This window comes from Psammomys obesus, unplaced genomic scaffold, assembly GCF_907164565.1.
Source record: "Psammomys obesus unplaced genomic scaffold, mPsaObe1.curated_primary_1811, whole genome shotgun sequence".
Taxonomy (NCBI): domain Eukaryota; kingdom Metazoa; phylum Chordata; class Mammalia; order Rodentia; family Muridae; genus Psammomys; species Psammomys obesus.
In genome coordinates this window covers 16508012-16534491 of record NW_026596149.1, presented here as the reverse complement: position 1 = coordinate 16534491, position 26480 = coordinate 16508012, and the positions used below count along the sequence as shown (strand labels likewise).

General features: G+C 42.3%; 1 protein-coding gene across 1 annotated transcript in view; it reads right to left on the bottom strand.

The window, feature by feature from the left end:
• The window catches only part of Prkcq (protein kinase C theta), a 127329-nt gene extending 105512 nt beyond the window's left edge, over positions 1-21817 (bottom strand). The window contains exon 1 of the mRNA XM_055593920.1: positions 21748-21817. The gene's annotated coding sequence lies outside the window, so the exon portion shown is untranslated. The remainder of the gene's footprint in view (positions 1-21747) is intronic.
• Between the last annotated feature and the right edge of the window lie 4663 nt (positions 21818-26480).

Sequence of the window (26480 nt, the reverse complement as noted above, 5' to 3'; positions counted from 1 at the left end):
ATTTAAAATGACATCAACAATGATCGCTACCTTGTTTAGAAAAACAAAACAGTTCTTCTTTGCCCAAAACATAAAGTCTAGACTCATGAGTTACATAATGTCTCCGGCACATACTCAAATTTTAAAGGGGATCCGATCATTATTAAAGATACACTTTCACAACTACACTTATTTCTGTTTCTTAAAACCATGCCCTTCTAAACAGCCTTGAATTTGTTTAAAAAGAGCCCCGAGCCAAACAAACCTTCCCTCACACAACTGTCAAGGGGAAAACAGGCATACAATATTTTTAAAATAAAAAAGCTTAGTAAACACAGGGATGAGACCTATGCAGAAACCCACAACTGATTTAATTTGCAAAACCGCACAGCCTGAGCTCAACTCGAGTGAAGATGATGTAGATAAAATACAACCAGCAAACTGAGATAGAAGATACGGGGTAAACAACAGCTCATGGGTTAGCAGGAAACCCTTGGGGTGTTAAGCGAAAACCTGAGATATTGCTTTGCTTTAGGATGCTGGAGGCAATCACTGCTCTTTGGAAGAGAGTCCTAACGTATCTGTGGGAGAAGTCTCGCCTTGATACAGGAAGCAAAACAAGCCTTTTTAAGTTGAAGCTGTAGAGTCTAATTCTATATCTTGCTCCCATTATCTCTGCATGTGAAGACTTGAGGAATTTCTCAGGTCGGTTTTATCATTAGGGTTTAAGAGAAGAGGCTAGGATAATGTCTGTGTAGGAAGTGAACGGAGGCGGCTCCTTTTCCAGGAAGCAGTTGGAGAGTGGAGTAAGCCTGAATGACCACAACCACAAAGCAGGTCAAAACACTCCCAGAGGTGGCACAGGCTGAAGGTCAAAGGAGAACAGGAAGTGACGGTTTCTTTTGGGTCTGAGCTTTATGAGTGGGAATTAATCAAGACATTCTTGGGATTTCTTGTGCTCTTTTTTTTTAACTGAAAAAAAAAAAAAAAAAAAACTCAGCCATAGGCAATGAAAGACTAAGGATTAAAAATGAAAGCTAGAAATAAACCTTATGAAAAGGATTGCAGCTGTCAGCTTCCATATGAAAATATTCACCTGGATGCCAACATTCACTGCCCACTACTAAGAGCCAGGCACTGCACAATGGAATGCAGTGCAGATCATGAAAGTCTCGCAGGGTGTCAGCCCTCCTTGAGGATGCTGTCTGAGAGGTGTGGGTCCAGCACAGGGAGGGCAGGCTGCTTGTGTGCCACCTACTGATTCATTTGCACCTTCTTGGGTTTTTGTTTGTTGTTTTGACTTTCTGAACCATGATTTTGTGGCAAAGAGCATGTAGGAGATTTTTTTTTTTCTGAGTCATGCATTTAGCAATCTAAAAGGAGGCTGGATAACACAAGTTCCCCTGACCTCTCTATCCCTTGTCTGAATTTTTATGGTACTGACCATTACTCAACCTTTCTTCTCCAAAAAGAAGAAGGTCTCCTGTGAATTAGCATCTTCTCTTTTTATCCCTGTATTCTTGGTACCTGAAATGATGCTCAGTGTGGTTAGGTGTCTGACCAAGAAGTATTTAATTCGTTAAGAGAAACTTAAAATTAAGATTTAAAAGTTTCTACTTTTCCCTTACTGGCTAAACAAGCCTAAAGTGTAGAGAAAATGTCAGCAACATCTGGATTTTTAAGAGAATCCATGTCCTTCAAAATCCTAAATTGACAGAATTTTAGGCACTGAAAACGAGCATGGTGAAATTTTTCTACAATATTTTGCGGGGAGCAATGCTCTAAAGCAATGGTTCTCAACTTGTGGGTTGCCAACACTTTGGGGTCACATTTCAGATACTTACGTTACGATTCATAACATTAGCCAAATTACAGTTACGAAGTAGAAATAAAACAGTTTTATGGTCTCGGGTCATTACAACATGAGGAACTGTCTTGTAGGGTGTTGGTGTGAGAGAGATTGAGAAGCACTGTTGGAAAGGGTTTCTCCCCAACAGGTCAGAGCAGTTATACTTATTTCATACTTTTTCATAGGTTCTTCCCTTCCTCTATGAATGAATATACATCATCTAAAAATGCTAGCGGGGATCTGGGGAGATGGCTCAGTGGGGGAAGGGCAGTGCAAGCCTGAGGAATTGAGTTCTGTGATTCCCCAGCACCCCCTCCCTGGGCTCAGTGCTTGTCCCATATCCAGCACTGTCAGAGTCAGAGATGGGAGGACAGCTGGGCTCCCAGGGTGCCAGCCAATGTTAATTTAGAGGCCTGTCTCAAGGCAACAAGGCAGAGATAATAGAGCAGGACACCCAGTGTCCTCCCCTGACTTCTGCACATGTATGCAAACACACAAGACCACACACAAACACTGCATGCCTCCTCACATACACCAAAACAACCAGAACGTCACACAAGCAGTGGTGAGTCTGCTTATGACAACGATGATGCTAAAGTGAAGCCTTAGTGACTGTAGATAATTAATTCTCCTTAGAAAGAGAGTCATTAAGGTTCTCTGCCTAGGCAGTTATTTATTCTAATTCGTTTTCATGTTTTCAGGGCTAATATTTATTTGCTTTTGTTTGTTTGTTTTAGAGACAAAGTCTCTTGTAGCCCAGGCTAGGCTTGAACTCTTCATGTAACCAAGGATGACCTTGACCTTTCCTGATCCTCTCAGTTCTGCCCCCCAGTTACCGGTGTGTACTGCCGCTCTCATAGCAGTGCTGGGGCTTTGGGCATGTTCCCACGGTGCTCTACCAAACAGGTCCATCCCTGCCCCTTGGCTAACAGTGACAGTCAATTCATTGTTTTGCTTCTGAAAGTTGCTCATTTTCTCAAATGTGAAGACTCCACTGCACTTCTGATTTTGCTTTTGAAACCAATCAGAAACAGAGTAACATGATTAAGATTTTTTAAATTAATTTTTAGTTAATTGTTTTTAATTATAGTTTAAATTTTTCTATAAGATACAGTTTGTTCAGGTTTTTCTCCTCTCTCGACTTCTCCCAGTTCATCCCCACCTTCTTTCCCATTCAATTTTATGTTCTTTCTCTCTATTGAAAAAGGAAATAAAAATAAGTGAGAAACAATCCCCCATACAAGCACAAAAAATGAAAATCAGAACAGTCAAAATATCAATGAAATAAAAATGCCAAAACAAAGTAAAACACAACAGAAAGTTTCACAAAAATCCCATTTAGTTCATCTTACCAGTTACTCCTGGGCGCTGGGGCCTGACCTGGAGAATGGCTGACGTGCCCAGTGACTGACACTCAATTGGAGAAAAGCTTTTTTTTTTTAATGCTGCTTTTAAAATTTTGTTTGTTTCTTGTTTTCTCCTATGTCCGATGCATATCCCATTGTCTTTCTAAGTGAGGGTTGATCATCTTACCCCGGGTCCTCTTTCTTGCTTATCTTCTTTAGGTGTATAGGTTTCATTGTGTTTATCATATCTTATAGGTCTATATGAGTGAATATATACCATGTGTGTCTTTCTCCTTCTGGGATACCTCACTCAGAATGATCTTTTCTAGATCCCACCATTTGCCTGCAAATTTCATGATTTCCTCGTTTTTGATTGCTGAGTAGTATTCCATTGTGTAAAAATACCACAATTTCTGTATCCATTCCTCCACTGAGGGACATCTGGGTTGTTTCCAGGTTCTGGCTATTACAAATAAAGCTGCTGTAAACATGGTTGAGCAAATGTCCTTGTTGTATACTTGAGCAAATTTTGGGTATATGCCTAGGAATGGTATAGCTGGGTCTTGAGGAAGCACTATTCCTAATTGTCTGAGAAAGCTCCAGATTGACTTCCAAGTGATTGTACCAGTTTACATTCCCACCAACAATGGAGGAGGGTTTCCCTTTCTCCACAACCTTTTCAGCATGTGTTGTCACTTGAGTTATTCATCTTAGCCATTCTGATGGGTGTAAGGACCACAGAGGGCCTCTGAAAGACTCTGCCTAGCAGTGTATCAAAGCAGATACTAAGACTCATAACCAAACCTTTGGCAGAGTGCAGAGAATCATATGAAAAAAGGGGGAGTTAGTATGATGTGGAAAGGATAGGAGCTTTACAAGGACCAAATATATCTGGGCACAGGGGTCTTTTCTGAGACTGACACTCCATCAAGGACCATGTATGAATATAACCTCGAACCTCTGCTTAGATGAAGCCCGTGGTAGTTCAGTAACCAATTGGTTTCCCAGAGTAAGGAGAACAGGGACTATTTCTGACAGGAACTCAATGGCAGGCTCTTTGACCTCCCCCCACCCCAAGGGAGGAGCAGTCCTACTAGGTCACAGAGGAGGACTTTGCAGCCAGCCCTGAAGATACCTGATAAAACAGGGTCAGATGAAAGAGGAAGAGGTCCTCCCCTATCAGTGGACTTGGAAAGGGGCAGGGAGGAGATGAGGGAGGAAGGGAGGGTTTGGAAGGGAATGATTATGAGGGAGCAGGATACAGCTGGGATACAGAGTTAATAAAATGTAACTAATAAAAATAAATGAAAAAAATTTGTCTGTTTGTTGATTATGTATATGGTGTCTTGCCTTTGTTTTGTCTGTGTGCTGCTTGCATGCCTGGTGCCAGTGGGGACCGGAAGAGGGAGGCAGATCTCCTGGAACTGGGAGTTGCAGGTGGTTGTGAGCCACCATGTGGGTGCTGAGGATTGATCTCAGGCCTTATGTATACCAGGCCAGCATGCTACCAACTGAGCCCTAAATGATGCCTTTGAAGTTAAAAACAAAAGAATACAGATTTTTTTTTTTTTTTGAAGAAGGGTGTCTTTTTGAGTGTTTTGAAACCAAGTGCTTCAAGATCCTGTTAAATAATAGGCAGTCGGCACAGGGAGCATCAAAAATTGACAGGAATTTATTGATTTGCATACCTGTGACAAGTTCCTTATTAAAAGGCAAATCAAAAAGCACTATCAGGCACAAACTGAAATAATTTTGAGATTACATGGTACTTTATTTTTCAAACTTCCTAAATGTTTTCGTTAAATTTAAACTTCATGATTATTGTATGCTTATATATGACACTAGATGTTGAACACATGGCAGAGAACATGCTCTTTCGCTGAGTCACATACCCTAAGACAGAATGCAACATGTCAAATTTGTTCAGTGTATTTATTAAATATTGCATTTAAAGTACGAAAGAGTGAATGAAAGGAGAAAGAAAGAGGAAAGTTCAATGTAGGCCTCAGGAGAGTTTGAGAATGGAATGAGTAAGTCCAGAAGAATGGATGAAGATTCTAAAATATAGTTTATTATGTTTCCTGGTTTGCTTTAAAAAAAATCTTTATGTACAAAATTAGAAGTCTGAAATACAGTTGGAAGGAAAAAAGTTTCTGTAGAAATAAGTCAGGTTTTGGATATACTGGAAAGATGGGAACTGAAGCAGATCTCTACAGTCAAGGAAGCAGAGAAGCATTTTTAGCTGCCCAAAGCCATTGCTTCAAAGGTATTTATATTGTTTCATTCATGTTTATTTATGAGTGGTGTGCGTGTGCGTGTGCGTGTGTGTGCATGTGTGCCTGTGTGCTTCTGGCGGCCAGAGGAGGTCAGATCTCCAGGAAACAGAGTTATAGGTATCTGTTAGCCACCTGATGTGGGCACTGGAAAAGAATTCCGGTCTACTGCTCTTTCAGGAAACCAAGGTTCAATTCCTAGCACCTACATGGTGGGACTGTAGCTCCAGCTCTAGGGATCTAATGCTCTTTTAGGGTTTCCCTTGGAATATACATAGCTGTGGCATTCACTCATACAATCTCTCTCTCACATACACACCAACACACACAGGCATGAACAGAAATAAATCCTAAGACTGGGGAGAATGAGGCAGGAGGATTTCAAGTTTGAAATCTGTTTCAAAGATAATAATAACAACAACAAATCCTGGCACTTCCAAAAAAAGAAAGGATGGAGCTGGATGTTAAACAAAATAGGCTAGAGAGACAAGCATTGCATATTTTCTCTCAATATTTTTTTTCTCTAGTATAAACTTAAAGGGGGAAAGAAAGAGGCAAAAGCAAAAGGGAAAACTATTTGTGGAAAACAAAGGATCATTGAGGGGGAGAGGGAAGCGAATAGATAAAATGTTCATATATGATGTTACAATGGAATCAGTATTCTGTATAATTAGCATGTACCACTAATAATTGCAAGAACAAAAAGCATAGATTGCAACACCAAGCCACCTGGGTACAAATTGCAGCCCGAGACTTTGAGCAAGCTAGGAACAGGGACACTTGAACCTCAGTTTCCCTGTCTGTAAACTCGGGATAACAACAGGACCAACCTCCAAAGTAGTTATAAGGGCTAGATGGGTCAATAGCTATGAACAGATAACAAGACCTGGCGGACAGGAAAAGCCAGTTACCTGTGAGTTAGACCAGTGTGGATTTAGAGTCAAATGGGAAAGCATACATTTCGCAGTATTTAGCAGAAGCTTTTTCCTCGTGTCAATTAGGTTTCATTCTGCCTCATCTGTCTCTCCTGTCCCCCACACAAGGTTACAAGTTCTTCCCAGTCAGCTCTCTCTTGGTTAGCTCTCCACTGTCACATCACCTCTCCTCAGTTCCCCAGTAAGACAACATCCCTGTACCTTGTCAACTAGAATATAGGATGAGCGTCTGTATCCATGGGCATGCAAGCACACACAGTTGGCTTTAAAACTCCCCTGTCAGGTTGGCACAGTGGTCAAGCAAAATAGGTTGGCAGCTTGGGCTTTGGAGGATTTTACCTTTTGATTCCAGGTTAGGGTGCCCTCCTGGCAGCTTCTTCCTTCAATCCCACAGATGCTCACAATCACTTGTGATGTTCAGCCAACTCCATCTTTTCATTGCTTCTTTCTTAATCTTTACCACAATTGGAACACCCACCCACCCACCACCCTTACCCCCCGCCGTTGAATCACATGTTCTGTTTTGCTTTCTGTCCTTACTCTGTGTCCTTGGTTTTTGTGGAACATTCTCTTCAAAGTTTTGGCCACTTCGGTCCCAGCTTTGGTTCTGTCTTACTTCTGCTTGCCCTCCACGGCCATGACTCTCTTTATCACACATAGTTTCTTCCTGTCAAAGGGATTTCTGGTCTCTCCGGGAGTCACTTTGCTGCTCACTCATATACCTTCACTAAATGGACACTTAGCGCAGACTTTCTGACGTCTTGTTGTGACTCCTTGTTAAAGGTAGTCTAGATTGGAGATAGATAGAGATCCTGCTCTCCAGCACATTGCAGACAGAGCTAAGGACTGCTGTGTCTGTTCAGACACCTACCTATGTGTCCAAGAGGCCATGGCACACAGAGCAGGAACATGGCCTATGGGAAGTGTCAAAGGTGGTAAAAAAAAAATCTCAAGGTTTATCAAATGGCCTAGGAGGAGAAGGCAAATTCTAGGTTTAAAATTTATTATGGAGCTGTATCAATGCAGGGAGCATAACAGGAATAAAAAATATTGTGGAATAAGCACATGTCTGGCCCAGGAAAGGCCTTGCTTCACCATACCCAGCTTTTTACACGGGTTCTGGGAAACAAACTCAGGTTCCTGTACTTATACAGCAAGCACTTTATTGACTGAGCTGTCTTCCCCAGCTCCTTGAGCACAGTTTTGTTTTAGAAGAATCCTGTTGTCAGTAATGTGGTGAATAAAACAAAAGGTTTAATCTCAGAAAATACGGGCAGTTCTCTTTATGAGATGGTATAGTAACGGCCTAAATGTTTATGCTATATGGTGCTACAAAAATGGCCGCCATCTTGGAGCTCTTCTGTGAAGTCACTGCATACTTCCCGTCCCCAGATCCTGCCTGGTCTGTCCAAACTGATGTTGTGTAACTTCCTATCTCAGACCTTAAAATCTTGAGCCTTTGGTTTTGAGTATTCACAGCCTTTACTTTTCGTATCGAATACCATGGAAAGAAGCCCAGGGTAGGCAGTTGTCAAGAAAGAAGACAAGGAATTGTGTGGTCTCAGCCTTCTAGCTATATCCAGTCTGGAAACACATGACTGACCCATACAATCAGATCTGGCTATTCCCAGGAACATGACAACTTCTGAAGTCATCATGCCAGAGCCACCCCAAATTCCTGATCTATAAAACCACAAACAAGTAAAATAGAGTGTGTTTAGTCAGGAAGGTTGAGCAATTTGTTCCAGAGATTGGAACCCAAGGCAATACTACTCAAGGTCAAATAAATATTTGTCAGAGAAAGACTGAACTGCATCCTTGACAATTTTAGAGCAATAACAAGAGTCTATCATTAATTTGCATCACACTGAACTTCATTCTTAATTACGTGACACCAAATTCCATTTCGAGCCTGTGTCACACTTAACTGATTAAGGCTAAAGCTCTTTAGAAAAGACTTCTTAGAAAATGCAATCCTTTGAGTCTATCTTACCAAAGGCTAAGAAAATGTGCACGGCACATGGATTAAAATTCCCTGGAATTTGGATTGAATTTTCCTTCTAGATGTTTTAAGACAAATGTCCAAACTAATATGTGTGTTACTTTTTGAACTCACAGAACACTTGGTAATTCTTTGCATTTTCTCTTCTCAGCTTGTGATTAAGGGTGTTGAGATAGACAAACACTTGAATCAAGTGTGTGGCTCTCTGTTGATCTTAGACAGCTAAACATAGGGTGTCCAAATTATTTTTCCACATGAAGATATCCACACCATTCTTTTCCAGAAGAAACTTGGTTATACACTGCCATGGACAGGCATTTTTTTTGTTCAAAAGTCTTCAGCTTTTTCTCTCAGAAGAGAAGGGCTTTGATCTTTGCCTTTCCTTCCTATTGAAATAATGAAGTAAAAAATAATGGACTGTGCTGACAGTTCTCTCTGGCAGCTCCAACTATGAGGAATTGTTAGTGCACGTGTCTTACTTCCTTTATTTCTAAAAGAACATGCTACGTTTTGCTTAACTATATCAGCCTTGTTTGGGTCAAACAAGTTGCATTTATTTTAACAAGCAAATAAGTAAATAAGTAAATAAATAAATAAATAAATAAATAAATAAATAAGTCTTTTTTTTTCTTCTTCAGATGGCTTACACTCTTGGAGTGCTTCTAGTCACAGACCTCAGATGCACTACAAATATTAACAAATCCTCAAGCCCAGGAGCTAGGAGGGAGTCTCCAAGTTGCAAACCTTACTCTTACTGGAACTGGCTGAAGAAGGTTAGAGGACTGTGAACTGTGCCTTTGGCAAATACTTCAACTGTCCCTGCTTAAGAACTTGGAACTCTGTGAGTTAGTTCTCACTGACTTATTTTCGTCAACATTAAAATTGTCTAAAAGTAGGTGGCTCTATTTAAAGGGAAGAGTCATTCAGGTTCTTTCTAAGAAGACGTTCATTATTTATTTGTTTGTTTGTTTGTTTATTTATTTGTTTATTTTGGTTTTTCAAGATAGGGTTTCTCTGTGCCCTGGCTGCCCTAGAACTTACTTTTCAGGCCAGGTTGTCCTTGAACTCACAGAGATCTGCCTGCTGAAACTAAAGGCGTACACCACCACCGCCTGGCTGATGAAGGAGTTTATTAATGGCTATTCTGATAATTAAGGAGTGAGTAAGACCTGAGTGAAAGGCATACTGTTTTCCTTTTTAAATCTGGAGTGTAGAAATAAAGAATTAATTAGGCAATACTAAAATACTAAAATTCATCATAATCATTTCTTCTAGAAACAAACTCACTGAAAAAAATCAATTTGTCTTTTTTTTTTTAATTTGGTTATCATAACATCCCTTGTATAGCCATCACTAACAACACAATAGAAGGCACTTCTGATCACAGTATTAAGCCATTTAATTTTGTGTTTATGCGTGTGTGATGTGTGTATGTATGTGTGTATGTGTATGTATGTGTGTATATGTGTGTTTATGTATGTGTTAAATATATTATCATCCAGAGAAATTTCAAAGACCTGCTGTGATGATTCACATTCCCAGTCAAGGTGAGTGGATTTGGAAACACTTTGGGTGTGTCTATGACAGAGTTTCCAGGGTTAGCGAAGGAGGGAAGGCTCACTCTGAATGTGGCTGCACGGTCCCTTAGCCTCGGGCCCCAGACCACATAAATCGCAGAAACTGAGCCATCCACCCAGCACTCGGCCCCTCTGCTGCCTGAGTATACATTCAGTGTGTCCAGCTGCTTCATGCGCCTCCTGCCGTGCCTTTAGCTCCATGATGGACCGTGCCCTCAAACTGTAAGGTCTGAGAAACCATCCTTTCTTCGGTTGTTTTTGTCAAGTGTTTTTGTCACATCAATGAGAAAAGTGACTGACGCACCACCTGACCTGGCTCATTAATGTTATTATCAGTGTATCATCACGGCTGCGCGGGACCAAGGCAAAGGAATGACACAGCAAGACATAGTAGCCTCCCTTCAGGCTCTTCCAAAAGGAATGATCTAACTTTGGGTGACGGTTATCTACTGTCTCCAGTTACTGGGAGGAAACAAAACAGCAGTGAGGTGGAGAGAGCTTGGGAGAGGAGCAGCAGATTTGCCAACACACAGGGAGCAATCAGAAGCCAACGCACAAAAGGTTTCCAATGGACTTGGCCCCCAAAACTATTTCCAGGCATGGTCCTTAAAACTTAGCTTGAAAATATAGAAAAAATTTGGAGTGCTTAAAGGTCTTGATACTGGTAATGAAAATATGATTTGTATGATCAGACGCCTTCATGTTTGTGACTGGAGAAAAATATGCCTTAGTTTCAGAGGCTTCACTTTCTTGAGGATACAGTCCCTCACGGTGGGATAGGGGGAAAGAGAAGGTAGCAGGAGCTTGAGGTAGGTGGCTACACATATCCATGGTCCGGTAGTAGAGAGCAATAGAGTTAGTGTTGAGCAACCTTTCTGCTTTTTGTGAGACCCAGGCCACAGTACACCGAACAGTGCAGTGAACGTGTAGGCTGGCTCACGACCTCGGGTAACCCAATCTAGAAAAATCCCTTACATACATTTTCAGCGATCTGTCTCCCAGGTGACTCTAGCTGACAACCAGTATTAAACATCAAAGCTCCCTCCACCGAAATCACAGTCTTGGGCTCAAAAAGCCAAGAGTTAAAGAGAGAAGGAAACAGGAGACTCGAATGTGTCCCAGAGGCGGCTTATGTAGGAATCAGTAATTGAGATAAAACATCATTCTGGAACTCTACCAGTGAGCTGGGGAGAAGCTGTCAAATCCCCAGCGATGCGGAGCAGAAGAGGGAGTAAAAATATATTGTAGAATATTCATGAAAGGTAACACACAAGGAGACTTAAGGTTTTTAATTAAGTGGGAGAAAGCCACCTTCTGTTTGGGAAAGGATGGACTTCGTGAATAAAGTGGGGGTGCGGTTGGCATTTAAGAGGCTGCCATACCTTCCTATTTCCCAGAAGAAGACCTTTAGACTGAGATGGTCGCAATGAAAGAGAACGCTGTGCCTTACACAGGCCAGTAGGACGGAGCCCTTTGGCTTGCCTTCAGGTGACCTTGTGCAGACATATCCACTTCTCTGGGGAACTGTCACGTTGGGTACACTGCTTTTCCCCCTTGAAAACATCACCTCTGTATGTCCATGACCTGGCAGTTCATGCCCTAACTGTACACTGGCCCTGACATTATTCCATTTCTGCTTTCCGGTTATTAGAAACCTGGAATAGTGTCTTCTTCCCTTCCTCCTCCTTCCTCCTCCCCACTCCCCTTCTCTCCCTCTCCCTCCTCCCCTCTCTCATTATTGCTAGAATTTCTTTTTAATCTTATTGGAATCCTTTTTCTCTTTTCTCCTTTTCATTTCATGTTTTTGATTAGTTTACCTTTGAGTCATCTAAATAGCCTTTTTTAAAAAATTGCAGGATCTGGAGAGATGGCTCAGTGTTTAAGAGGAGCCGTGTTCAATTCCCAGCACACACATGGCAGCTCACAACTGCCTTTGATTGCAGCTCCAGGGGATTCAATACATTCACACAGACACAAATGGACGCAAACACCAATGCATAAAAATTAAAAGTAAATAAATCATTAAAAAAAGTGTCTGTGCATGTGGGGGGGCTTTGCATGCCCCAGAACCTGTATGTGGAGGTCAGGGGCATTCTGGGAGTCAGTTCTTGCCTCTACCATGTTTTGAAACAGGGTCTTGCTTCTGCTGCTACTTCACTTACTCCAGACTAGCTGGATTGGGGTGGGGTCACTTAAATTTTCTTTGGTATGTATTTATCACCCACATACTTGAATTTAATTTTTTACTTCTCTCTTTCTTATTCTGAACCCCCTTAACAAGTCGTAATGCAGTCCTGACTTCACGGAAGACCCATTAAGATCTTTTAAACATTAGTTAATCCTTTTAAAAAATTAAAAATAGCTTCTGGCTGTCAGTACTCTGTAGCTTATGTTTTTCTTATTTCTTTGGCCTTTGCTTATAGTGATTTTCACATTTTAATGTTTTTCTCTTTCTCTATCCTACCTACTGTCTTTTCGTTTCTTTCTTTATTTTTTTCCAAGTCTCAGGGTTGAACCCTTGCCTACATAAGTGCTCTGCCAGGACCCATGCCTCTAGCTCCCTGTTTTTGAAACAGGCTTTATCTACATAGCCCAAGGCTGGCCTCAAATTTAAGCTCATCCTGTCCCCATCCTCCTTTCTAAGGCTAGGATTCCAGGCATGCACCACCAGGCTCAACTAGGACCTTTAATTTCTTGATCATCTTAAGTTAGTATTTTCTGTTTTCCTAATGGCATTTTAATTGTCATCAAAGTGAGCTGTCAGAAGGTGACAGAGGAAGAGGATACAACACATACAAGAGGAGACAAATCTTTTTCTTGTTGCTGGTCACTCCTGGAATTTTTAGGGTAAACAGAGCTATAAAGGGTTTCACATAGTAATTGCTTTCTATTACCTGGAGCTAGGATTTCCAGTAGAACTTACCCAGAGAATTAAAAAAGCTAGCAGGGAAAAGTTTCCGGAAAACCGTGATTCTGTTTGTGCAGATATTTAAATCACATTTGACTCATTTCTTCTAACACAGGAGATAGTCCCTACGACACTTCATATTGTAAGCTTCATGGCCATTTATTTATCTTGTAGTATTTCTTGATACTCTGGAGTTATCATATGCTTTGATATATATTAGAGATGCAGCAAGCGATAAGAGAAGATGCAGACCGAGTGTTCATGCAGAATTTAATGTCAGGGCGTCTACAGGCCAGCAACGGCAAGGGATCTATTTCCAGTGCTGTGCAGCCAATGGTCTGGTTGCTGCAGGCTATTTCCTCTCTAAGTACCTTCAAGAGATTATCTGACAGGTGCTTTTAAGGAGGCTAGGTTTTACCCCCAAGAGGGCTGGGGAGCTATGGTAGAACTTAAAACAGGGGAATGAGATTCCCAGATCTGGGTTTTGGGAAGGCTGCTTCCTGCTGCAGCATGGAGAACCACTGAGAGTAATGAAGACCAGTGAGGCAGTTCAGAGCTAAAGTAGCAGAGCTAAGAATGGAGTAAAGAAGCAGATGTCCAAGTGAGTGAACTAATAAAACCTGTTTCTAGCTGAGCTCTGCACATGGAGGAAGAAATAAGAGATGAACACCCAGATTCCAGGACCGCAACAGGCATGCCAACTACCAAAGCCATGCCTGACTTCATTAATTCACTGCATGCTCTCCATAATCAGCCTGAAAGGCAGGCATGGCTTCCAATTCTGGAGGACAAAGATAGCACTCTGAGCCTATGTTCCAACCACCACAGAGCTGAAATTTGACCCTTACACTCAGACGTCAAGTCTTCGAGTCCATGTTCTAATGAAAAATGGCGAAACTGGCCCAAGACCCAGCTCCCTTTAAACCAGACCTCATGAGCATAAGAGGGAAGCTTCCTTGGTTACGTGGGCAGGCATTTCAGATGGCTCAGCTTACATGACAGTGCAGGTTGGCCTCATAATAGCTCCCGTGGTTTCTGTTTTCCTCAGTCTAAAGCAGTGGCTCTCATCCTTCCTAACGCTGTGACCCTTTCATACAGTTCCTCATGCTGTGGTGACCCCAACCACAAAATTATTTTGTCGCTACTTCATAACTGTAATTTTGCTACTGTTAGGAATCATAATGTAAATATCTAATATGCAGCCCCTGTGAGATTCTTTTTTTTTTTTTTTTTTTTTTGATCCTCCTAGGGGTTTGGGCCCCAGAGGTTGAGAACCTCTTATCTAAAGCAAGGTCCTTAATGTGGTGCTAATATACCTTGGTGACATGAAGAATCGTAGCTGGTGGGAAGAGATAACAGATGCACAGCATGAATTAAACAATGTTACATTCATGAACATTTTAGGTTTCCCAAGCTGAGATTGTTCTGGGTTCTGCTCTCTAAGGACTGCTAAGGAGATGGCACCTCCTTAAAATGCATCTGCCCTGCAAGCATGAGGATCTGAGTCTGGCTCCTTAAAATCCAAGCAAGAAAGCTGGGTGTTGGCAGCATGTGTCTGTAATATGGTGCTGGAGAGGGGGGACAGGAGGAGCTTGCTGGCTAGCCTGGCTAATGGACTCAGTGAGATTTCAGCGAGACACCATGTCCTAATACACCAGGTAGAGAGAGACTGGGGAAGATATCCAGGGTTGATTTCCGGCTTCCAGAAACACACATGTGCACATACACCTACATGCACACACGCGACTCCATATATAAACACATCCATGTGCCACATACTCACACATGAACATGGACACACATGCATACACATCATGCACTAACCCCTCCCCCAAAGTAAGATAACTCCACTGCTCAGTGTTGCCAGGAAAGCTTGGTTTATAGCTGTTGTACTAGTTTAGTTATTAACAATGTCCCTTGCATTCTCAAAAGTGTCCCAGTCTGGACACTTATCAGAGTTAACCCTTTCCAGCTTTACCCATGAATAAGAGCACTCAACTGACCCGTAACCTACCGGTTTTTATAATGTCACTGCCACTGGCTTATTTCACAAGCAGGGAGAACGAGACTCCTACAAGTTAATAGATTAAGGTTATGTGACAAATTGGTCAGGAAAGCAGGTTCATCTGGCTCACACCCCCTCACATGTTAGGATGCCTGTGAGGTTCAGGGTCACTCAACAAATGCTGTTCCTATCTTCTGCAATGCAACTCAACCTGGCTCAGAGGCACATACCCTTCAGGTGTCAGCTGAGCCAACACTGACAGCTCTGGGATGCTATATCAGACACCCCAGGTATTAGTGCCCCTAAAGGACCACTAATATAACGTGTGTAATCATTCTATGCGTATCTATGAGGAACCTGGCATATGTGCCACCCTGCTGTAGTGGCTGGGACAAAACTCTAGCCTTTGTAGAGAGGTCAGGAAGGAAAGAGGCAGATAAGTAATAAGGTTTCATCCTCACCTACAAAGATGCACTACACATTCAGAGTTCCTGAGAGCTGATAGCATACAGCTTCATTCTTCACGGCACTCTTTTCTGCATCAGGAGGTCCTGCATAAAGACTGGGGCAACTTCACACATAGAGCTTACCTTTTAGGGGGACCCTCCTACCCATGATTTCCAGGTCCGTCAGGGCTCCATAAATGGTAGACCTTCCAGTGAATTTGAGCTAGCACAAGGCATGTTAGCACAAGATGAGACAGGAGGAAGTGATGGAGTGAGTGGTAGCCCTGCCTCAGAGATCCTTGGAACCAGCTAATGATGCAATTTAAAGTTAATTGGCTAGCAACCAGTCCTGTTGAAGATGACTACAGTCGAAAGCAGAAAATAGCAATGGTTGGCTAGGATAAAGAATGATTAGGAAATTGTGGCATCATTGGCGGAGAAGTAAAGTGATCTAACAACTTTGGAAAACAATGCAATGATTTCCTTATCATTTTTAAATAAGTGCAGGATTTATTGGAAGATTCAGAAATTCTACAAAGGAAGTCACAACACGGCAGCCTCTCAAGCAGATGTTTGCACAGCTGCTCTGATGGTCACTCTTGACTGTCAACTTGCTGGGATTTAGAATCACCCAAGCAGTAAGTCTCTGGTGTTTTCCAAGAGATGTTTAACTGAAGGGGAAGACTCACTCTGGACGTGTGCAGAGCCAGCCTGTGGGATGGGGTCTCAGGATGAATAAAAACGTGAATGAGCATGGTGCAGCCCTCACCCTGCTTCCTGACTGTGGCTGCAACATGACCAGCCACCTCACATTCTGCTGCCATCTCATTCCTGACATGATGAACTAACTATACCTTCCAGCCTTGAGCCCAAATAAACCCTTCCTTCTTTAAATTGCTTTTGACAGGTACTTTGCCATAGCAGTGAGACAGGGTTAATACACCTGTCTTTTTGCAGCACTACCTGCAGCAATCAAAGGTGAAAGCGACTGATCCAACCTCAACCTATGAATAGTTAAGCAAATGTGGCATAGACACCTAACTGAAACATTTCAGTGTTTACAATCAGGAGCTGTTTAACATTTGCTGTAACACAGACAGAGAACACAGAGTGAAAACAGCCAGTCAATAAAAGACACATCCTTTTATAAACACATTTCCTAGACAAAGATAGCAAATGGGGGCTCCCAGGAAGAGGGTACTGAATAAAGTGGGGAATGAGGAGTTAAGGGGTTTGTGTATAGTTTTGTAAGATGGTAAGAGCTCCATGGGGCTAGTTTAGAGACATAGTTCAGTGGGTAAGAAGCTTCCTCTGCAAGCTTGAGGGCCTGAGTTCCTACCCCCAGGACCCATATTAAAAAGCCGAGAACATCTGCATGTTCCTATAACCCTGCACTAAAGGCAGAGGGTAGAGACAGGGACACTCGCAGAGCTCACAACGCCAGCCAGCCTAGTCCAAAGAGTGAGCTTTTTGTTCAGTGAAAGATCTCAAGGTGGTAATGAAAAATGATTGAAATTGCACCCCTTGCCTCATTCTGGCTTCCACATGCGTGAGAAAGGGCACAGAGACCCACAATCATGTGTATGCCCTGCATGAGAGCACATCCCATACACACAAAAGAAAAGGGCTTACTGGACTGAAGTGATAGCCACACAGTGCTGTTGACCTTTTCATCTAAAAGTGGTTAAGAGGAGGCTGGCGCGATGGCTCAGTGGTTAATGGTGTTCACTGCTCTTTCAGAGGATGCTAGTTCAGTCCCAGCACTCGCATGGCAGTTACTACTTGTAACTCCAGTCCCAGGTGATCTAAAACCCACTCTGGCCAGCATGTAGTGCACAAACATGCACGCAGACAAAATACTCATAACCACAAAATATAATTAAATAAACCCCTTTCAAGAAGTTAAGATGGTCAGTTTTTTGTCCACGCTTTTAACTGGTAGGTGGCCTGACATACAGTTGACAGCAGGGTTTACCGGCTGGTCAAACCTGACTCCACCTCTTACAAGTTATAAAACCTGAGCAAGTGGCTTAGCTCTCCTGAGCATCACTTTCCTCTTCTGGAAAAAAACGAGAATGAGAATACCTAACTATAGGGACTTTCACGGAGATTAAATATGACAATAATTTATAACTGGTATATAAATCATAAATAATAATGACTTTTTGTTGTTTTATTTTGTTAGAGGCTATCTTGTACCTCAGGATGGCCTTGACCCCACTATGAAGCCAAGGATGACTTTGAACTTTTGATCCTGTCTTCCAATACCCGAGTGCTAGTATTACACTCATGCAGTACCAAGACTGGCTTATGCTCAGGATGGAACCCAGAGCTTCCTGCATGCTACATAGAAACTCTGCCACATCCCTAGCCCAAACTTTGTTGCTTTTGTTTGTTCTGGCTATGATTATCATCAATACCATTAGCTTAATTCAAAAGCTTACACATTCTAGCAACCTGTAGAAAGACAGGTTGCCAATACTTGGACTTAAAATAAATGGCAATTTAATCCCAGAGGAGAAATCTATGATTTTGGACTCTGATGAGATAGTTTCAACTTCTGAGTCCTTGGACTTTCACCTATCTCCCTAAGAATACATTGAAATAACATAATAATCAGAATATGACTGTGTGCAATTATCTGGCAGGTAAAGATGAAAGATGTTGCTAGCCTTGACAAGAAACATCTTTTAATTCACTTTTCTGGCTTCACATTATGTGTTTCTATAAATCTTGTAGATTCTGTATTAACTCCTGGAACCTATCTGAACAGGCTAGACGGGCTGCAATGATGCTTAGAGAGGAGATGCTAGAAGTCATAACTGGTGCCACAGAGAATGAGCTTCAGCCACACGTGGGACATCTCTATCACACTACCTCCTCACCAAGGCTCTAGGGCCATGACGGAACAGGAGACAGAAGGACTGTAAGACCACAGGATGTGACTACCAGAGCAAAGCTGTGTCTGCAGATGTAACAGGATTGCTACTCTAAACACTTGTCCTGGTTGCCAGGACAAGACCTGTACAAGGTCATGTCAGTCCAAGACTTTCCAACAAGCAAAAAAGAGAAGTTCACCAGGCCCTGCCCCATCTAAGAAGCTACTAGCAGTTAATGACTCAAGGAGAATGAGGACCAGTTTTCTTTAAAGAAGTGGCCCTTAGTAGGTTGACCATGGATCAGTGGATGGCTGAAAAATCTATGGTTATACAGAAAGCACTGATTAGATTCTGGCTTATTTTAAAAAAATAAGAATTGGCTCAATAGGTTATATATATATGTTTATATATATATATATATATATATATATATATATATATATTCATGAAATAACGATTAATGAAAAAATATGAATTTGAAGAAGAGTGAGGAGGGATATATAAGAGAATTTTGAGGGAGGAAAGGGAGAAATATTTTAATTATATTATAATCTCAAAAATAAAATAAAACACATGAAGTTGAAGGGATTGGGGGATGAGTCTGGGAGTTGTCAGGGAAGAGCAAGGGAAAATATGATCAGAATACGATGTACAGATATAGAATTCTCAAAGAAGCAATAAAATATTAAAATGAATATATGTAATATACATATATGCATATATATACACATACATACATACATATGTATATATCACTGTACAATAAAATATCACTTAAGGCCAGGCGTTGTGGTGTTCACCTGAAATCCCAACACTTTGAAGGTAGAGAAAGGAGGATCAGGTGTTCAAGGTTATTAAATAGTGAGATTGAGGCCAACCTGAGCTACAAGAGACTCTCAAAACAATGTGTCATATTTAAACTGATTTAGAGGCAATTATTTTTGAAAATTAAATATTTAGCACTATAAAAAAAAATCACCCGACCAGGTGTAGTGGAGGTCTGTGTTTGAGGCCAGCCTGTTCTATAAAGTGAGTCTAGGATGGCCAGGGCTCTGTTACACAAAGAAACCCTGTCTCAAAAAACCAAAAACTAAAAGCAACCAAACAAACAAAAAGAAATCACCTGAAATCAAATTCAAATTTATTAGGAAGAGGTCACATTTGCTTAATACTTGGGCAACATTTATGGGTGAACAACATAATCAATAACTCTAAGCCATTAAAAACACTAAAATAGGGGTTTTAATTAATTCTGATTTTTTTATTTCAAAGAAAGGCAAATACTCCATAATTAAATACTGCATTAGAAGGAGGTTTACTCAGACCAGAAGCCCACATTCCTGAAAGACAATCCTGGGTCATGACTCCAGGAACATCATTATACAGAACTTTTGGTCTTTTTCACAGAGGAGAAAGGGGCCTATGTCATACTAGAATGTGGAATCTTTTTAGAAATGAGCAAAGGCCACCAGAGTTGTTTCAGAGCGCTTCCAAGGTGTGCTGTGAACAGGAGAAGTAGAGGAGTGTTGAGAAAGATCTTTGAGATCCTAGAAAAGGCAGGTTTGAATCAAGGAACAGCATCCTGCAAGCCTTTGAGTAAGGAAAGAACAGGCACGGGGGTTGCTCCGTGTGTCTGTTCACACAGCCTAGACAGAGGCCCTGCTGTAGGAGGTGGTGCTGGTGGGGAAACAGGCGTTGGGGGCTTGCACGGAAGTCGCTGCCATCCTGAGCCACCATAACGTGAGGCTGTGGAGAAATGAACCTGAGAAGACACGAGGGGACACGGATCATCCCAAGAAGTTTCCGTTTTAAAGTATAAATGACAGTCATGGGACTTGGAATTAAAAACTATTGATGCCAGAAAGGTTACCCTGGGGACAGACAATAAGAGTTGCTAAGAAATAAGACAAAACAGCAGTGATTAAAAAAAAAAAAAACCTAAAACAAAACTCCTTCATTTAGATTGAGTCGTTCAACTTGCAGGGAACTGTGCAGGTTTCAGACCCTCCTAGGCCTAATCGTCAAATACATGTACATTCAATCAGCAAAAGAAACAGCCTAATGAGGTCTTTCTGTGCTAGACACCTGCATCAAACAATGGCACTGATCTCTGAGGGATTTTAAACAGCTGTGCATAAACTTCAAAAGTAATTTGCAACCAAATTAGTAAATGTCACCCTTCTTCCCACAAGACACAGCTTATTTTTTTTTAAGAGAGGAAGCATCCACAGTAAGCCTGCCATTTTACACAATATCAAAGATAAGTGTGTGTGTGGGGGGGTGAAGATGGTGATTTACAAGTGGGGTGAGGCACTCAAGATCCTAGGAGCAGGGTTTCAAGCAATCCACCACTGGGAAGGAAGAAGCCATGGTGGGCATGACTTTCCGGAGGAATAAAACAGAGCCAATAAAATTACATGGAGCCACTAAGTTCTTGCTTCCTTGACTCCTGAATCCTGGGACTTTTAAATTCTCTTTGCTAACTGAAAGGGATGAGAATGAGCTCAAGATGAGAAGACAAAGGCAGACTCCCCAGGTCTTGCCTGGCATTCATCACACAATTCCCCAGTCTAGGTCTGTGTTCTGGAAAGGCACCTGCAGCTTAAAGGACCCGGGCTTGGGCACAAACGGTCCATTTTTCCCACTGACAGCCAGAGGGCCCGTCTCCTTCTCTCCACCCTCCCATCTCCACACACACACAGCTGTGTCACCACTGAATCTGAATAATCTTTTATTAGCACCACGGCCAGCCCACATAGAGGCAGGACAGCCCAGAGGACAGGGCAGCCCTGTGACGTTCCCCTTGCACAAAACACCAGAATCACCACGGTTCAGCCAGACGTTGGCCCTCTCTCCACGCCCACAGGGAGTCATTAAAGTCACCCGTTGCACTGATAAGTCTGGCTCTTACAACTCCAGTGAAACAAAGAGGTGACATTTGTGTAACAATGTATATTTTGTTAACATGTGGCCCTCTTCCCCACGGTTACAGGAATGGCTGTCCCGACTTTTAAAAACAAACAAACACCTTAAAGCCATCCCCGGCCCCTAAAAAACAAAACCAAAAAACTAATCCAGCGCTTCAACAAATTTCCAGAACATGAGGACAGGTCTCCTAAGAAAGAAAACACTTCTGACAAGAATATGGTTGGGCTTTTAGCTTGTTTGTTTCTGGTTTTGGTGTGTGTGTGAGTGTGTGTGTGTGTGTGTGTTTGTGTGTGTGTGAAGCACATAAAGGTGCCACTATTTGCCTTTTCCTAGCCAGCCTTTCCTCGGGTGCTGAGGAAAAGCAGAAGGAAGAAGGAAGCGCGTTTCCATCCCTGACTCCAGCCTCCACCTGGTCAAGGTCGCCAGCACACAAGAAATCAAGGACTAAGAACCTCAAAGTTTGCTTTTTTTTTCTATTTCATTCTCACCCCTGCTTACCCGACAGCCCTCCGGCCTTTCCTGGAACACTTGCAAGGGACACACGGGTGGCCCTTCGGGCCCCGGGTCCTTTGCACCTCCAGCCCGCTCTCTCCTGGGGTGACTTGGAGCCCCGGTCCTACCTGGTGTCGAGGCCAAGGTCCCAGCGCAGCGCCGCTGTGCTCCGATGGCGAGGGTTGGCGCGGGCCTGGCGACCCGATGGTTCTCTCGGCGGCGGCACCGGCCAGAGGGCGCTCGCCACGGCTCAGGGACGCGCGCCTGGTTGCGTTCCGCGAGCGCTCCCGGCCTCCCTCCTGCTGGTCCTGTCCCCACCCTCCATCCTCACGCCTCACTGGCCACTTGTCGCTTGGCCGCGACTGGGACCCGGAGGCTGCGGGACGTCTGGATGCTACGGTCGCCCGCCCGGCGGGGAGCACCGCCGCAGGCAGCACGGAGCAGGACCGACGCCACAGCCTCTGCCGCCTGAGTGCCAGGAAGGGGGGCGCGAGAGCCGTCTCTCCTCACTGAGCTGAAAAACCCGTAAATGAGCCTCCAGTGGGACGGGCTAAGGTCACTGGGAGTAAGAAGTGTTTCATTTAATTCTTTTTTGCATCACGAAGAACTTGCAAGCGTTGCTTTTGTTTTGGTTTGCTTTTTAATTACCCGTGGAGCCTGTTTGGGCGCAGCTCCGTCGCGGCAGAAGAGACTTCTTGGTTGAGTATTACCAACGATTTTAATGTTTTGAACTGCTGTAAACTTTACAGCTCTCCAGCAGCAACTCTGCGTCACCACAATGTACTTGTCGTTTTATTTTAGATTTTTTTTTTTTTTTTTTTTTTTTGCCCTGTTGCTAATTCCCATGAAGATCATAAAGAGTGTCGAAAACAAGAGGTGGTAGATTTTTTCCCTTACTCAGTAGAATTACACATTTTTATTGCTGTAGTAAAGGAAGACCAGATTAGAATGAGACATTAAATAGTAATCTGTTTCTACTCCACCCTTCCCCCGTGTTCTCCTCAGCAGGCTTCTGATTACTGACATACAAAACACCATCTTTAAAGACCCCAGTGTTCTGAGAGTTTCGACCTCTAATCTTCAAATGAAACACTTGAGATCCAGAAGGGCTTGGTGACTTGATTAAGTGATACTCGAGGCTGTGGTAAAAAGCCACACATGGAGACTGTTTCCTCAAATGTATATGGACCCATCAAAGCTAAAGCACACATTTTTAAAGGCTATAAAAAAATATTTGGCCAAAATTAACCCACTTTGTCATCTGTTGATGGCTAAGCACAGACTTGGCCCACAAGTCAGGATCTTACAGTAAAGAGGGTGGGTTTCCCTGATGGCATTGTCTCATCAGAACATCAAACAAAGTCTGGCACATAGTAGGCCTTCATTATGTTTTGGCTGTTACGTTTAGCAGAAAAGTGTGTAGTGCCTAGGAACAAGCTCACGGTGGGCTGGAAAAATGGCCCTCACCCAGCCTGTGTCTGTGACTGCTGAAGAGTCCCTTGTTCAAAGGCAAATTGCCAGCCTGCTCCTGCCAGCCTTCAGTGGAGCCTGTTGGGGAGAAATGACTGAGCTGTGCCTACAAGTCAGGAAATATCTGATTCCCCATGACTGCTTTTCCCACTGAGTGTCTTAGGAAATCAAATACATGCAAGGGCTCAGGGAAGTTCATTTGTCGTCTTATTAATTCTTTCAAACACATTGCCAAGGATTAGACGTAGACTCTTGTTGGTGCCAGGCAAGTACTCTACGGCTGACCTACATCCACAGTCTGGTTCCATTTATCAGTGTTCAGTTGCTTTTCAGAGGCTACAAATGACATGATGCTGGCAACATAGTAAATATTTATCTATAGTAGGTACTGTTGGTGGGCAGATTTAGATACATTGTTCATTTTACCTTCATAATCTAATGAAGTAGCTAACATCGTAATGACTATTATCATCTCTACTTAACACATTGTAATATGGTGTTTTGTAATAGTATGTAATATATTCAGGATTACACAATTTAGAAAGGATCAGAATCAGGAGCCAAGCCTTGAGCGCTCTTTTAGCAAATTCCTCTAAAACACAGTTGACTCCAGCCCCACAGCCTGATTTTCAATATTTGGCTTCCAAACCCCATCAGAACTCCTGGGTTTGGAAAGCCTGTGGTAGTCTAATATTCTATAGCCACAGAGTTCAACAGTTAGAAGTTCATTACCCTTCCTGAAAGCTGGATCTTCTGAAATAATAGTTTCTCATACATCTCGGGAAATCCTTTGTGTTTTGGCCATAAAAGTGTGTTTAAAACAAAAGCATGTAACTGTGTTCTTGTTCTATGTCAAGCAGGGTAGGAACCTGTAGACTGTTTAGCCTCCATTTGCTACAGGACTAACCCTCTGCCCAGGCTGCAGAGGTTTTCTTTCTATCAGATTTTGTCTCCCTTGTTTCAGACACACAGCTGCTGCTCAGAATTCTCCACACCTTTGTTTCCTGGAAGAGGAAATGGCATTTCCGGGAGAGGATGGTGTGTGGGTGGCTAGATTCTACCCATTGTGTTAAAAACACCCCAACTTTCAGTTGTGTGTTTCTTTTCTCCTTCAGTGTCTGCCCTCAAGTTTCCCAGAATTGCACTGAGTACTGAGTGGGTCAGTTGCTTCGTTCCAACTGAGAAAGATGGGGTTCCGACTCTGGACACTGAAAGCTAAGGAACAAGGGATCCCAGAGTGACTTCTTCCTGGACCTGTTGCAACTTGGAATTTGGACAAGAACCCCCAGGCATCACTTGCTTTCCTCTTGGACTTAGTGGATGATTGTGGTTCCATCTCCTATGGAAACCACCATTTGCACCTTTCTGTGGGATTGATTAGCCTTCTGTAAGAGATTCAGAATAGAGAGTACAAAGAACATTTCCTAGTTTGAGCCTCAACTATGGTATTTTGGAGAAATAGGACAATGTCATGAGACAAAGGCATTTCTCTGCACAGAAAGCCACCTCTTGGAGGACAACAATCGGATGATTTTACGAGGTCTTTGGCATCCAGACATCCTCTTTTCAAGGCCTGGCAGAGACTGTTTGCAAAGTGGCCTGCCTTAGCCCCCTGAAAGAATTAAAGGACAATGAAGTACTTTAACCAAAGACTCAAGTAACACGTGGAAGCTAGTGTAAATTTATTTGTAAACTGTGAAAGTTATGGAGAGGTAAAAGTGACAGAAGCACAAATAAAATCGGGCATTTTAAACTCACAACATGGGCAAGTATTTGCTGCTTTTCTTTTTAATCTTACTGTATAGTCTGCACTGAAATTTTATTTATTATTCATTAATTTTACCCAAAGAGATCTTTGAACCTGGAAGCAAACACTGAATTTTGTTGGGAGTAACCAAACTCCAGTTGCTGGAGTTTTTTTATTTTTATTTTTATTTTTTTGCTTATTTTGTTTGATTCTTGAGGCAGTGTCACAAGACCCTGGTTGGCCTCAAACTCATTACTGATCCTCATAGCTGAGGAAGACCTTGAACTTCTGATCCTTCTTCCAGCAAATTCCCAAGTCTGGAGTTCACAAGCTTGCATCACCAAACCAGCTTACACTGCTGTTGATAATAACAGTGCCATCAGCTCGGTAAACTGTGAGTTGGAACAGTGAAAAATGAAAGCAATTTAATCTAAGAGGATAAAAGAAAAAAAATGGCTATTTTTTTTAAGTTTCACAATTTGGATATTTATCCATTCAACATGCTTAGAAGGATTGAAGGACAGTATAATGATGGACAAGGTAAGGCAGGTAGGTACCATTTCTTCACTTAAAAAGATGGTAGTGATGAGGAGCAATTAACTAATGCTGACGGTGCCTTTCCTGAGTATGTCAAGGCCTGGGGTCTTGTAAAAAGCCCCCTGACATGTGTCATGTCCTCTTTATTTTTATAGCTGAGACAAGGCAGCTGTGGAGTTTAAACAAATGACTCCCCAAGTCTGAAGAGCCAATAATTTATAAGATAGATCTGGTCAGCTTGGCCCTCAAATTCAAGATAAACCTGCCAACATTTGTGCAGAAACAAGATAAATGCTGAAATTTCCTTCTGACTCAAATCAGTAAAAGAACCATGTATGTTCACACATGTTCCAATGAATAAGATACTAGGAAGGCAATAGAATTCACATATGCATAGATGGCTGATCTATGAATTATAATGCATCGCACTGCTCAGTTAATAAAACCATAGAAAATTAAACAGCTTCATCATCAATAGTGCAGAATGTCTGGAGGAGGTTATTTTCCTCTGAGGATCAGTTAGCATATTACAAAAGAGGATTAAATTGAACATAGAAATGATTTTTTTTAATAGAGAAATTACAAAAGCACACTCTTGGCATCTTGGGTTGGTTATAACATGAATCTCTGACTTGGAGAGTCAGGTCCTGCTGTAGCTAACCACATGGACCTTGTTCCATGCTGCAGAGCATTCGTGGGTGCTCTGTTTCTCATCACAGTTTAGACCCTGCTGCAAAATGATCCACTCTCAAAATGATCCATTTCATTCCCCAAATGGCAATCTTTGTGACTGGTTGTTTATTTTGACTTGAATTCACACACAAAATCATTTTATCTTCTTGCTTTTATTCCCTGCCTATCACTATTCATAGGCTGCAGACTACAGAAGAAATGTCCCATGTTTGGCATCAAGCCTGTGATTCAGTGATTCCATTTTACTGATAAAAAAGGAAACCAGGGAGGGAAAGCTGTAATTGGGAGGTAAAGTAAACTAATTAAAAAAAAAATAGTAAGCCAACCAGGTATAATGGCATGTGCCGTTAATCCTAGCACCTGGGAGGCAGAGACGTGGGTGAATCTCTGTGAGTTTGAAGCCAGACCTGTCTA